This window comes from Coptis chinensis, chromosome 1 (assembly GCF_015680905.1).
Source record: "Coptis chinensis isolate HL-2020 chromosome 1, ASM1568090v1, whole genome shotgun sequence".
Lineage (NCBI taxonomy): Eukaryota > Viridiplantae > Streptophyta > Magnoliopsida > Ranunculales > Ranunculaceae > Coptis > Coptis chinensis.
In genome coordinates this window covers 44,002,994-44,017,335 of record NC_141456.1, presented here as the reverse complement: position 1 = coordinate 44,017,335, position 14,342 = coordinate 44,002,994, and positions in this window count along the sequence as shown.

Sequence of the window (14,342 nt, the reverse complement as noted above, 5' to 3'; positions counted from 1 at the left end):
CTCCTGGCAATGTCCGATTCTTACTGGTTGCGACGGAGTACTTCACCAAGTGGATAGAAGCAGTTCCCCTTGTCTTCATTCGAGAATAAGATGTCAGAAAGTTCATTTGGAACAACATTGTCTGCAAGTTTGGCATACCCATAGTTATCATCTCAGATAATGGGCAACAGTTCGCTGGAGGATTGGTTGCTGAACTCTGTAAGGAGCTTCACATTACCCATTTGTTCTCAACTCCAAGATATCCACAAGGCAATGGCCAGGCTGAAGCCTCTAACAAGGTCATCTTGGATAACAGGAAGTGTAAATTAGACGACGCGAAAGGTTTATGGGTCGAGGAACTACCTAAGGTCCTATGGGTATACCGAACTACACCCAGATGGTCAACTGGTGAGTCTCCATTTTCACTGACCTACAAAACTTAAGTTGTCATGCCTCCAAAACTGGTAGCTCCCACTCAGAAGTCAAATGTTGTGCACACTCTAGACAATGAGGAGTTGTTATGTAGAGAAATGGATCTCCTAGATGAAAAGTGAGAAGGTGCCGCACTTCGCTTAGCTACTAACCGGCAGATTCTGAAGAGATCATTAGACAAGAGAGTCTGGATTCGATCTTTCAAATCTAGAGATCTGGTTTTGCGTGAGATCCCAGAGCCCAACAGCAAGCTTGGGCCCAACTGGGAAGGACCATACATCATTGACAAGGTTGGTCGAACTGGTTTTTTATTATCTACACACTGTTGAAGGAGACGTTCTTGTCAGACCATGGAATGGGGCGCAACACCTTCGCAAGTACTATCAGTAAATTATTATTCTATGTTTTTTTACGCATTGTTTACTCATCTCTAAGTCATCAATAAAGTTCTCTACATTGCCATCAAATTTATTCTTTGCATTAGTTCTTTATTTATGATCCACAATAGACTAAGCCTTTAGGGAATTATCTTCTCACTATCTGTTCAAGAATATTGTATGACATGAACATAGCTGGAACTGTATGCCAATTCTTTCAAACTGTGATTATCTTCGATAGGTTAAACCTTTAGGGAATCGGACCACACTAACTATTCAGTAAACTGTATGCCATTTTGACTTGGAGCAGGATATAGTGTTCTTGAGAGCCTGAACTGTATGCTAGTTCCTGGCACTCTCAAAACATCAATATAGGAGTTGCTGGGAAGATCTGGGTTGGATCCAGATCCTAGCACGCAAATTATGGGCCTGGAACTGTATCGCGATGGCGCTGAGGAGGACTCCCCCACTGCTGTTCTGGCGATACCCTATTTAATTTTAAATAAATAGAACCTATCATTATTAAACACAATGTCGTGCTCATGGCACCAAGTTACCTTCGCAAAGACATATAACTCTATTGCGATCGAACTCCTAATTATAGTTATCCTGATCAGATTCTGGTCATGCCTCATTCGCAAAGACATATCCTGATCAGATTCTGGTCATGCCTCATTTTAATCTGTTTAGCCTACTAGGGTCACCTATTGTTATTCCAAATGAACTTTGGGGGCATCAGGGGTAGAGTATGCATAGTAATATATGTCATATAACATAAAATGCTTCTAATGTATACATAAACTAGAAGAGCTACAGAGCTCAGTAAGGAAATAGTACGCATGTATAAATTAGAAGAGCTGCAGAGCTCAGTAAGTAAATTGTATGTGAGCTACATAGCTCAATATTACAGACCCACAGAATAATTGTTTAAAAATAATTATTTATGTGAATCATCAACTGAAAGGCTTATGAAGAAGGGGTAGAATCAAACTTTGGTTCACCATTAGTGCCTGCTGTTGTACCATTGCCAAGAACTTTTGTTTCACTCTCAAGAACAGACTATGCGATTGGATTAGCTCGAACAGTTGAAGGCTGAACATAACCCTCACCTGAAGCTAGAACTGGCAGAAAAGGAAGTTGAACTGGAGGCATGTCATCATTGGTGTCTTCTTCAGAAGATAAGATGGCATCATGCATAAGTTCAGTTTGAATAGTAGAGATACTGGTGTCCATATCAATAAATAGGACAAAAGGTTAGTTACCCGCCTTTGATCATCCAACTTAGAAACATGCCCAGTAACCTGAATAGCCTCCTCGAACTTAACTTGTTTGGCCGCATTGAAGAACTCTTCAGAAACATCTAGTACTCTCAGAGCAAAACGAATGGCATTTTCAGCTGATCTCTTCTTCACCTCCTACACTACCTTGGAATAGAACTCGGAGGTCTCAGCCAGGAGGTCATCAGCCTTCTTATCAGAACGAAGATGTTTCTCTTTCAGAGCTTTCTCATAACCTGACATGACCTCATTTGCATGGGCAATACCTTGACCAAAGGTTCTCATCTCGATATTCCTACGGTGAAGTTCCCCTTGGACCTGGTCATGCTTTGCTTACGGGGTGGTGAAATAGAGCGCAGTTCCAAGAACTTCACCTTCCAAGTAGCAGCATCAGCAGCTCTTTTCTGGGCTTTTTACAGAGGGCCCCGAAGGTTGGAGATCATATCTCTCATGTTTTTGAAACTAGTATCAGATTTCCTCTCTCTGGCCAAGAGTTGTTCAACCTGGATCTGCAGCTCCTCAACTTTTTTTCTCAGCAGCCTCTTTCGCCCAGATTAGCTCGTCAATAGCCATGTCATCAGTGGATGTACCGACTGAGGCCGCGCAGATAGGCTCTTTCATGGCTAAAAAGTCATTCACTAACTAGAAAAGGATACAGAGTGTGTAAGTGACACAATGAGAGAAATAGAATATTGAACAGAGAGAAAAAGTCTTACCTTAGCAAGATGAACAGCATATCGATGAAAGGATAGGTCCAGGCTCTAAGCCTCAGCCTTGTCAATAGGAAGTTGCGCAGCTTCTAGAACTCCAAGTGTGATGTCAACATCATATACAGAATGCTTGTTGGTAACAGGAAGTTCATCAGTTCGTCCCCAACACCTCATCTCTACGATCATCTCCCTTTTAGGGGAATCTAGAGATCGAGGCGAGAAGGGGATATCATCACTCCCCCTCCTTCTATCACCAAATTGTAAAGGAGGGAGAGAGATAGTTACGGTAGTTGTTTTAGCAATACCCTTCCCCTTATGATTATTAGGGAGGGAAGGGTCAACAGTTAGAGGGATATTATCACCAGTTTGTTCAGAACCTACAGGAGGATCTGGAATTGATGGGGGTACAACTACATTCTTACAAGATTTAACAGATAGGGGAATACTGGCAAGAACCTTGAAAATTGTTTATTCATTTATGGTGAGAGGACAAAATTTCATTTTCTTACTAGATGGGGCAACATCAGAAGCAGAAGCAATATTAGATCTCTTCAATCTAGAACGGTTGGATGCACGCACTTCCCTTTTAAATTTGTTGGCCGCCAGCAATTTAGGAGGCAGTTCTGGGCCCCTTCTGCCAGTGATCACACAATCATCACTGATAGCAGGTGATACTGGTAAAATGATAGTTTTACCTACGAATAAGCGATTAAACTCAACGCAAGTAAAAGTAAAACTAATACTTATTGGTACTATATGTTATCAAAGATTTCTACTCTCGATTATATTGAAATAGAGTTGGAGTAAAAGATTCGTTCCACTCCTAGTTCTTTAGAATTCGTGTTTCCTAAGATTATCAATCTATCTAAAGTTAATGAGAGTTTTATGAACTTTACACTATAATGGAAATTTAACTAACAAGATATGATTTTATACGACTACAGAATACTAAATTGATAATGTGATAAGGAATTAGGGGGGATTGATTCCACCTTAACTTGACTTAATTTACTAATGAAGAATCGTCGTAATCCAAATTGAACTGCTTTCGCATAACAATTGGTTCTTCCTAATCCCTAGTTGTTCATGGTAATCTCTACCAACTAACATCTAGCATGTGAAACAATCAAACTCATTCTCATGGTGAACTAATTGTTTTCTAGAATGGAATAGAAAATCACGACTATTCTACGCTTAACAAAAATCAAGCTTCATAAAAGCCTCTTCAACCCCCTCTAATGGAGGTTTAGACTAGAATCATTATGCTATCATTAATATATAAATTTAAGCAAGACATGATATAAAGATTATAACTTTGCTTACTCGAATGGAAATCTAAATTTGCTAGATTTAATTGAAACTAATAATGATAAATAACTAAATCTGTGAATTGAAACTATAATGATTTAATGAAAATGAAACTAGATTATCAAGAACTAATTAACTTTATTGATCTAATGAATGGAAATAACAATAATTCAATAACTAAATTTAAAACAAGATAAAAAACTAATTAATTAAATGGAGACTAAATCTAGATCTAAACTATTCTCTAATGGCTACTTGCTACCTAAACTCAACATTGCTTAAGATTTAAATCTTGTGTGTTGAAATGGAGGAGACCAGATCCACATTTTCGTGCATGGACTGAGGCGCCATGTTTTGGGCTGGAAAATGGAGCCCAAACATCAATTTATTCAGTCCACAGAGCCCTTTTCAGCTGGATTTTTATTTAACAGACTTTTCGTCCACTTCTACTCCTTTTCTTGGGTCAAGATTTGGACCATTGGAAAGCTCTTTCCGAACCGGTCGTTTTGACATAAGGTAGGCCCAATTCCAAGGTTTGAGTACAAAGATACGACCTTTGAAATTTCTACTGACTTTTGTGAGCTCTTTCTGCCCGCGTTGACATTGACTTTTCAGTTTTGACCTGGCTTTAAAAAGACTGTTTCTCCTTGAATCTTTGCCTTTAATCACAGAACTTCTTAGCAACCAACCTTTGCTCCTTTATCTCGGCAAAGTGACACAGTTCTGCACATAATTGACTATAATGTCTTAAATACATAAAAATACGTAATCAACATTAACTCTTATTTATTACTCGCATAATTGGTCTAAAAGTATTATTGTTAAGGGGCTAAAACTATAGTTTTGGGCTCTTATCAAACCACCCCCAAACAACATTTTGCTTGTCCTCAAGCAAATATGAGAAATTAGAATAAGTGACCAAAAATGGAGTTCTAACTACTCTCGTTTCGCCGAGTGCGATTACATTGACCATATGTAACAAGGCCTTAAACAACTAGGAATTCCCTAGTGGACAAGTTATAGCCTCGTGAGAGTTTTTCAGTAAAGGTACTCACAAACTTCATCTATACTACAACGACTAAGAAATAAAACTATTGTTTCCTTATTTATGCCTCAACTATCTATACATCTCACTATAAATGAATACAGAATAATCAAGTCGAAACCTAAGCTAATATATGCATAATAATCAATCATCTACGAATAAACATATATACAATGAGTAATACTATGAAATGCACTAGCAGGTCCATTTTTGAAAACTCAGAATAACGTCCTTAAGTAGGTCCTCACATAAATGTCAAGACAAAAACCACTCTAATTTTTCCGCTCAAGTTTCGCTACTCCAGTGTGCAGTGGGCACACTTAACCTTACAATCTCAATAACACACAAGGAAGCCGGAGTCGATCAAACACACCTGCCACTTACTATCACACTAACCTATTCCTAATTGAGCTAGAGGTCTTTATTATGTGTGGCAGGGATTAGGAGATGGTTTAAGAAGGAAGGAAATGGATATTCAAAATGGACAAGTCTGAGAATAATAGAGTCTTCATATTATGTAACTAGAGAAAACCTTGTTTTTTACTTTTGCTTCTACACTTTGTTTCCATCCATATATATATATATATATATATATATATATATATATATATATATATATATATATATATATATATATATATATATTTTTTTTTTTTTCCGATGAAAACTTCTTTTCTTTTCTTTTATGAAGCAACTAACTAATTTTTGTTTTACGTGTTTTTCCTTTCTCTTTTCTTCACTCATCCTATTCTCAGACTCATTCTATAATGGGTAGTAATGGGTAGGTTGATTTTTTCTTTATTTTTATTTTGTTTTGTAAAAGGTTAAGGATTTGCGGTTTATGAAACGCTAAAGAAAGGCTCAGAGGGGCGACTAGCGGAAAATAATTTCATAAGGTTTGAATTTCTGGCTATATCGATCCAAAGAGGGCATAAATTCTCGCTTAGGATATAGTATAGTGATCAAGCAAGTGGACGTGTGATTTCTCTATCCGGATTTTACTTCTCCCTTGTGTCATTTCTCAAACGTTTCACTCATATAAGGCTTTAGGCTATATTCTCACAGAATTTGTAGAATAAGTACTCTAGCCTAGATTTCAGAAACTTACTGCCAAACAATCATAGATACTCATGTAATATATTTATAGATAAATGTAAAGATTATTACCTACATATTAACCTAAGTTTCTAAAAATTATTCTAATGCGAAAGCTACGTGAGATTTCTAGATTATTTAGAGCATAAAGAAAGAAAACAATACCAATATTCCTAAGTGTATAACATAACTTTTTATTTATTTTTTTTGAAATTTTTGAATTTTTACTAGAAAACAAGTGCATACTATATATATCTATATCCTAACAGATGCCTTAATTACACATGTTTCTATGCCCCCAAACAAGAAGCATGCTTTGTCCTCAAAGTATTTAAATAAAAAGGATAGAGAAATACCATGGAAACACGTGAAATTCTAGAACATTTGCAAAACAAGGTTAAAACATAGTAATATAGAAAAAGAAAAATAGACGCAACTCTATATGAGTTCCACCCGTTATGGGGTTAACAAGAATCAAATTGTTTAAGACATAAGCAGACACTAACTGAAACTAAAAACTTACCATAACTCTCGTTTAAACGTCATCCTCCTCATCTTCCTCTCCAAAGAGATGAGGCTCCTTCGCGTCCTGCCATGCCATGATAACTTGTCAAGCCCGTCGCCGTGTGTCATCAACTTGTGCTAACCTATTGAGTGTTACTATGTCGGATGGGATGCAAGGGGCAACCAAATGAGGCTGCACCTACCATCCCGGCCAAGTCATAACTTAAAATGAACGAACCACCCATTTGGTGGGTCTCATGAGTTCAGCCCTTTTCCAATCCGTGAGCTGGGTACAGAATACAGGTAAACAACCATGCATGATGCGGAAAACCAAAACAGGCATAAGAAAATACTTATGCCTCATGCTTTGGGCTCTCTTAAGACTGGCCATTAATACTCGGGGAATGTCATATCGGCGACGTCCCTCAGCTAAAGCAAGAAAAATGTCACCAGCAGTACTATTTGTAGAAGTAAACTGCCACTCCCCTAAAATATTCATCAGGATGAATAACATGGTGGTGCCTACATTCAGGGACAGGCTACCAAGGGCTATGCTATATTGCCCTTGGTTCATTACACGAAACACCCCTCCCCCATAATACTCATGGAAATATGTATAGTCATAGATATATACATTATCGGTCATATATCCTCACATGTGAATAGGATCAGGTATTGGTAATCCCGAAACTAACGCTACCAAATACTTATTGAATTCTAGAGGCGTGTCATCAACTATGACGGAGAATTCTTGTTCTCCATCTTGGTTACAATAGAATTTAGCATAGTCGTAGAAATAAGCAGTAAGCTGAGGTGAATACGAGTCATCATCACTTACCAGTAGATGCCGCCATCCTAACTGCAAGATTCTATCACAGAACCAACCTCTATAAGTCTCGCTTCCCAACAAGTCTTTGAAAGATTGTTCAGGTATGACTGTAGGAGATGTCATCACAAAACTATCCTCTGGAACAGTTGCAAACGATCTTGGAACAACCCACAAAAATCGGAATTTTTCGTGCCCACGGGGGTCAGAGCGCGGGGTGCGCTCAAACTATGCTTGGGTAGGGTGCAGGGTGCGCTCAGGCTATGTTCGAGTTCCAGGCACTTAGGCGCAGGGCGTGCTCACTTTTTGCCTGGGTTGGGCGCGAGATACGCCTTGGTGAATTTCGAGTTCCAGGCACTTAGGCGCAGGGCAAGCTCAATTTTTTGCCTGGGATGGGCACGGGTCGCGCTCAAGTGAATTTTGATTTCCAGGTGGTTCAAGAGTAGGTGGCTCAAGTGAAGGCGCTCCGTCTCGCGTGAAACTTTGAAGTCTTTGAAGTGAAGAAGAAAAGAGGGAAACTTGGGAGTGAAAGGTGAGAGATGAAAGTGAGATGTAGTGTGGGTTGTGAGTGTAAAATGAAGGAAGTTTATATAGGTTTTGAGTTTCCAAAACAAATCGGCAAGTTTCCAAAAAGTTTTAAGGCAATTGCCGAAAACAAAATATTTCCAAAACCGAAAACGAAAAACAACCCATATTCTCTATTCCAAAACAAACCTAATATCTTTTAGGTGAAATTTAGAATAGTAACTTCTAAACTCTTTTAGATTTCATCCTACCACCATATCTACTCATAGCCTGCCAATATCAGCAATATTCCCAACAATCACTCCTAAACAACTTCTAACATTGAGGATCATATAAAAATCATGCTAGAATAAATAATACCACCCCCCAAACAATTCGGGAAGGTGGGATTACAATAAAATCAACGCACAATTCAAAAAGAACCAAATTAGATTAAAATTCAAATTCAAATACAATTAACTACCGAATTCAAATTTAATTACGGAATTTAAAAAACTTAACATCCAAACTAATAAAAACAAATAAGACAAACAACATCAACTCATAATATCCCTAAACCATGCGCTGCTGGTAGAAGATGGAACATGAGAAGGAGATGTCTCCTGAGCTCCCAATGGGTTAGAGCCATCCGTCCTTCGGCGACGACGCTTGTGCCTCACAGACGCCTCCTCCTCAGAAGAACCCCCATAGGGTGGGAAGCGTTCAAGCATATCTTCTCTGAACTTGCGCTATGCATCCATCTCTGTCTTCATCTGTTCCCAACGCTCATCCTCGCGCTGGGCACGAGTCTCATAGTTATAATGTATGACAGTCTGGAGAGTCCGAAGGTCTTCACAAATTGTATTAAGAGAACACATGCCACGATGAAGTACCGACATGCGTTTTGCATTAGACGTACACCTCTCCAAGTGAAAAGAGCCCAAAATTGTAGTTTTAACCCTTTAACAGTCATACTTTTAGACCAATTATGTGAGTAATAATTAAGAGTTAACACTGATTACGTGTTTTTATGCATTTCGGGCTTCAAAGTCCATTATGTGCAGAAATGTGCCACTTTAGTGAGATAAAGGAGCAAAGGTCGGTTACTAAGGAATTCCGTGATTAAAGGCCAAGTTTCGAGAAGACAAAGCCTTTCTAAAAGCCCGGTCAAAAGCTGAAAACTCGACGTGGGCCGAAACAGCACACAAAGTCAGCAGAACTTTCGAAGGACATATCTTTGGACTCAGACCTCGGAATGGGGCCTACCTTATGTCAAAACGACCGGCTCGGAAAGAGCTTTCCAATGGTTTAAGCCTTAACCCAATCAGAGGAGAAGAAGTGGACGGAAAGTCTTTTGAAGCCAACTACAGTTGAAGAGGCCTTTTTGGACTGAAAGAATTGGGGTTTGGGCCTGATTCTCTGGCCCAAAACATGGCTCCAAGCCCATGCACGATTTTTGGATCTGAATGTATAAAAACAAAAGCTTAGCTCTTTGTTAATGGTAGATAGTTAGACCTAGAAATAGATTAGATTAGTAGCCTCCATTAATAAATTCTAGATCTAGTTTTTCATGTAGATTAATTAAGTTTAGTTCCATTTCAATTATTGTATTAGATTAAACCTTTGAATCTTGTTCTTTATTTTGATTAGATCAATAAAGTATTATTTTTATCAATTTCGGTTTTGTCATTTCCATTCCTAGATCTAATTTCAATTCCTGTCTTTATTTCATTTGAGTCATTAAATTAGATTTCATTATTGTTTAATTAAGTAAATTTCAATTCTTATATCATGTTTAGTTTAAAAGTAATTGGAAATGATTGCGTAATGATTCTCGGCTAAACCTCCATTAGAGGGGGTTGAGAAGCCTTGATGAAAGCTTGATTCCGAATATCGTAGAATCGTCGTAATTTCCTTTCCACTCTAGAAACGATTAGTTCACCATGAGAATGAGTTTAATCGTTCACATGCTAGTTATGAATTGGTAGGAATGTCATGTGTAATTAGGGATTAGGAAGAACCAATTGTTCTGCGAAGCAGTTCAATTCGGATTATGACAATTCGTCGTTAATAGGATTAAGTCGAGTTAAGGTGGAATCAATCCCCCTCTAACTCCTTATCATAGAATCAATGTAGCATTCCCTTAGTTATTCCCATCATCGACTAGTTGCATTTCGTGGGTAATTGCATCGTAGTCTAGTTGCCTTTTTCGTAAATCTTTCATTAGACTTTAATCAAATGGCGCGCCACCACTCGAATTAATGAATTATGTGAGTACCTTCACTGGTTCGAGATATAGTGGAGTAGAAAGTTCGTTCCACTCCTAGTGCTCTAGCATGGAATGTTTTCTAATCTAATTAGTCGGTCTTAAGTCAATGAGAGCTTTACGAAGGTGATATGCTACGGTACTTACTGAATTTGATTACTTGATTTTAACTACGAATGCTATGGAAATATGATTGTGCTTGAATCTAGATAAAGGATTAGAGGGGAATTGAATCCACCTCGAATCTAACTTAATAGCCTAACATAGATTCTTGTATCTCGATTCTTACGTTCTTACGGCAAGAAATTCGAGTTCTAATCCCTAGTGTTCATGGCATTTCTACCGAGTACTAACTAGCATGTGAGGTCGTCCACCCATTCTTATGGCGAATCACGACCTTCTAGATTGGAATAGATTCTACAAAGTTTCTACACTATACCACTAAGTTTTCATCAAGGCTTCATCAACCCCTCTAATGGAGGTTTTAGCCTTGAGTCATCAAACCATCATTTCCCATTTCATTATAACTACACATCATATTCAAATTCTAACTTAACTAAATTAACTAACAATGGTTCAATCTATTTAAACTACGAAATGATAATCAACAAGAATGAAAATCAGATCTATAAATTGAAATAACACAATTCGAAATTGAGAAAACAACTATTTTATTTATCTAATCAATCAAGAACAATAATTCAAAGACTTAATCTAAAACAAGAATTGAAAATGGAACTAAAGCTTAATTTAATTAATGAAAATAGATCTAGAATTATCTAAATTAATTTAGGTCTAACTAGCTACCATTAACAAAGAGCTAAACTTTTGTTTTTATACTTTCAGATCCAAAAATCGTGCATGGGCTTGGAGCCATGTTTTGGGCCAGAGAATCAGGCCCAAAACCCAATTCTTTCAGTCCAAAAAGGCCTCTTCAGCTGCAGTTGGCTTCCATTGACTTTTCATCCACTTCTGCTCCTCTGATTGGGTCAATGCTTAGACCATTGGAAAGCTCTTTCCGAGCCGGTCGTTTTGAAATAAGGTAGGCCCAATTCCGAGGTCTGAGTCCAAAGATACGGCTTTCGGAAGTTCTGCTGACTTGTGTGTTGTTTCAACCCGTGTCGACTTTTCAGCTTTTGACCGGGCTTTAGGAAGGCTTTATCTTCTTGAATCTTGGCCTTTAATCACGGAACTCCTTAGTAACCGACCTTTTCTCCTTCATCTCACTAAAGTGGCACATTTCTACACATAATGGACTTTGAAGCCTGAAATGCATAAAAACACGTAATCAGTGTTAACTCTTAATTATTACTCACATAATTGGTCCAAAAGTATGACTGTTAAAGGGCTAAAACTACAGTTTTGGGCTCTTATCAAACCACCCCCAAACAGCATTTTGCTTGTCCTCAAGCAAAGATGAGAAATTAAAATAAGTGACCAAAAATGGAGTTCTATCTACTCTCGTTTCGCTGAGTGCGATTGCATTGACCCTATGCAATAAGGCCTTAAACCACTAGGAATTCCCTAGTGGACGAGTTATAGCCTTGTGAGATTTTTCTAGTGAAGGTACTCACAAACTTCAACTATACTACAACGACTAAGAAATAAAACTATTGTTTCCTCATTCATGTCCCAACTATCTATACATCTCACTAGCAAATGAATAAGAATAACCAAGTCAAAAACCTAAGCTAATATATACATAATAATCAATCATCTATGATACAAATATATATACTATGAGTAATACTATGAAATGCCTAGCAGGTTCGTTTCTGAAAACTCGGAATAGCGTCCTTAAGTAGGTCCTCACATAAATGTCAAGGGAAAAACCACTCTGATTTTTCCACTCAAGTTTCGCTACTCCAGTGTGTAGTGGGCACACTTTACCTTACAACTCAATGACAACAAGGAAGCCGAGATCGATCAAACACATCTGCCACTTACTATCATACTAACCTATTCCTAATTGAGCTAGAGGTCTTTATTAGGTGTTGCGGGGATTAGGAGATGGTTTAAGAAGGAAGGAAATGGATATTCAAAAGGACAAGTCTGAGATAATAGAGTCTTCATATTATGTAACTTAGAGAAAACCTTGTTATTTTCTTTTGCTTCTATACTTTGTTTCCATCCTTAGCCATATTTTTCTTTTTCTTTTCTTTGGCTTTTGACTCCCTTTTATTCTATTTTTGGAGTTTTTATTTATTTCTATATATTTGTTTTTTCTTTTCCTTGGATGGAAACTCCTTTTCTGAAGCAACTAACTAATTTTTGTTTACACAGGTTTTTCTCTTCTTCTTTCTTCACTCATTCTATTCTCAGACTTATTCTAAATTGGGTAGGTTGATTTATTTTTCTATTTTTTTTTTTTTTTGTAACAGGGTAAAGGAATTGTGGTTTATGGAAGGCTAAAGAAAGGCTCGAGAGGGCTTACTAAGCGGAAAATAATTCATAGGTTTGAATTTCTGGCTATATCGATCCAAAGAGGGCCTAAATTCTCGCTTAGGATATGGCATAGTGATCAAGCAAGTGGGACGTATGATATCTCTATCCGGATTTTACATCTTCCTTGTGTCATTTCTCAAATGTTTAGCTCATATAAGGCTTTTAGGCTATATTCTCACAGGATTTGTAGAATAAGTACTCTAGCCTAGATTTGAGAAACTTATCGCTAACAATCATAGATACTCATGTAATATATTTATAGATAGATGCAAAGATTATTACCTATATATTAACCTAAGTTTCTAACAATTCTTCTCGATGCAAAAAGCTACATTGAGACTTCTCTAGATTGTTAAGAGCATGGGAAAGAAAAAAACAATACCAATATTCCTAAGTGTATAACATAACTTATTTATTTATATTTTTGATTTTTTAAAAAAAAAAAAAATTTTAACTAGAAAACAAATGCATATTATACATATCTATATCCTAACAGATGCCTCAATTACACGTGTTTCTATGCCCCCCCAAACAAGAGTCATGCTTTGTCCTCAAAGTATTATAAATAAAGAGGGTAGGAAAAATACCATTGAAACGCGTGTGAAATTCGGGAACATCTGCAAAACAAAGTTAGAACGCATTACTACTATAGGAAATAAACGACGCGAACTCTATCTGAAGTTCCACCCATTATGGGGTTAACAAAATGAAATTGCTTGGGACATAAGCGGACACTAAAAACTAAAACTTGCCTTATCTCCCGCAAAGCATCCTCCTCCTCATTAAAGATATGAGGTTCCTTCAAGATCCCGCCAGTCCATTATAACTTGCCAAGCTTGCCGCCATTTATCATCTACTAATGCTAACTTGTTATGTTGTTATTATCCGATAGGATGCGGGCGACCAAATAAGGCTGCACCGCCATCCCAGCCAAGTCATTATTCGCGAATGATTTAACCACCCTATTGGTGGGTCTCATGACTTCAACCCTTTTCCAATCTGTGAATTGTGCACGAATCACGGGTAAACAACTACGCATGATCGCGGCTTTACCAACACAGGCATAAGAAGATACTTACGCCTCATGGTTTGGGCTCTCTTAAGACTAGTGACCAAAACTCGGGGAATGTCATAGTGGCGACGTCCCTCAGCTAAAGCGAGGAAAATGTCACCGCAGATCTTGTTTTTGAAGTGAACTGCCATTCCCCCAAAATATTCATCAGGATAAATAACATGGCGGTGCCTACGTTTAAGGAAAGGCTACCAAGGGCAATGCTATATCACCCCTGGTCCATTACTCGAAATACCCCTCCCCCATAATAATCATGGAAATATGTATAATCATAAAGATATGCATTATCAGTCATATATGGCCATGTGTGAAGCAGGATCGGTATTGGTATTCCTAAAACTAAAGGCGACCAAATTTTTATTGAATTCATGTGTGCGGTGTCATCTACTCTGACGGAGAATTCTTGATCTCCATCCCGATTACAATAGAATTTAACGTGGTCATAGAAATAAGCAGTAAGTTGTGGTGAATATAACTTCGTCATCACTTACCGTAGATGACG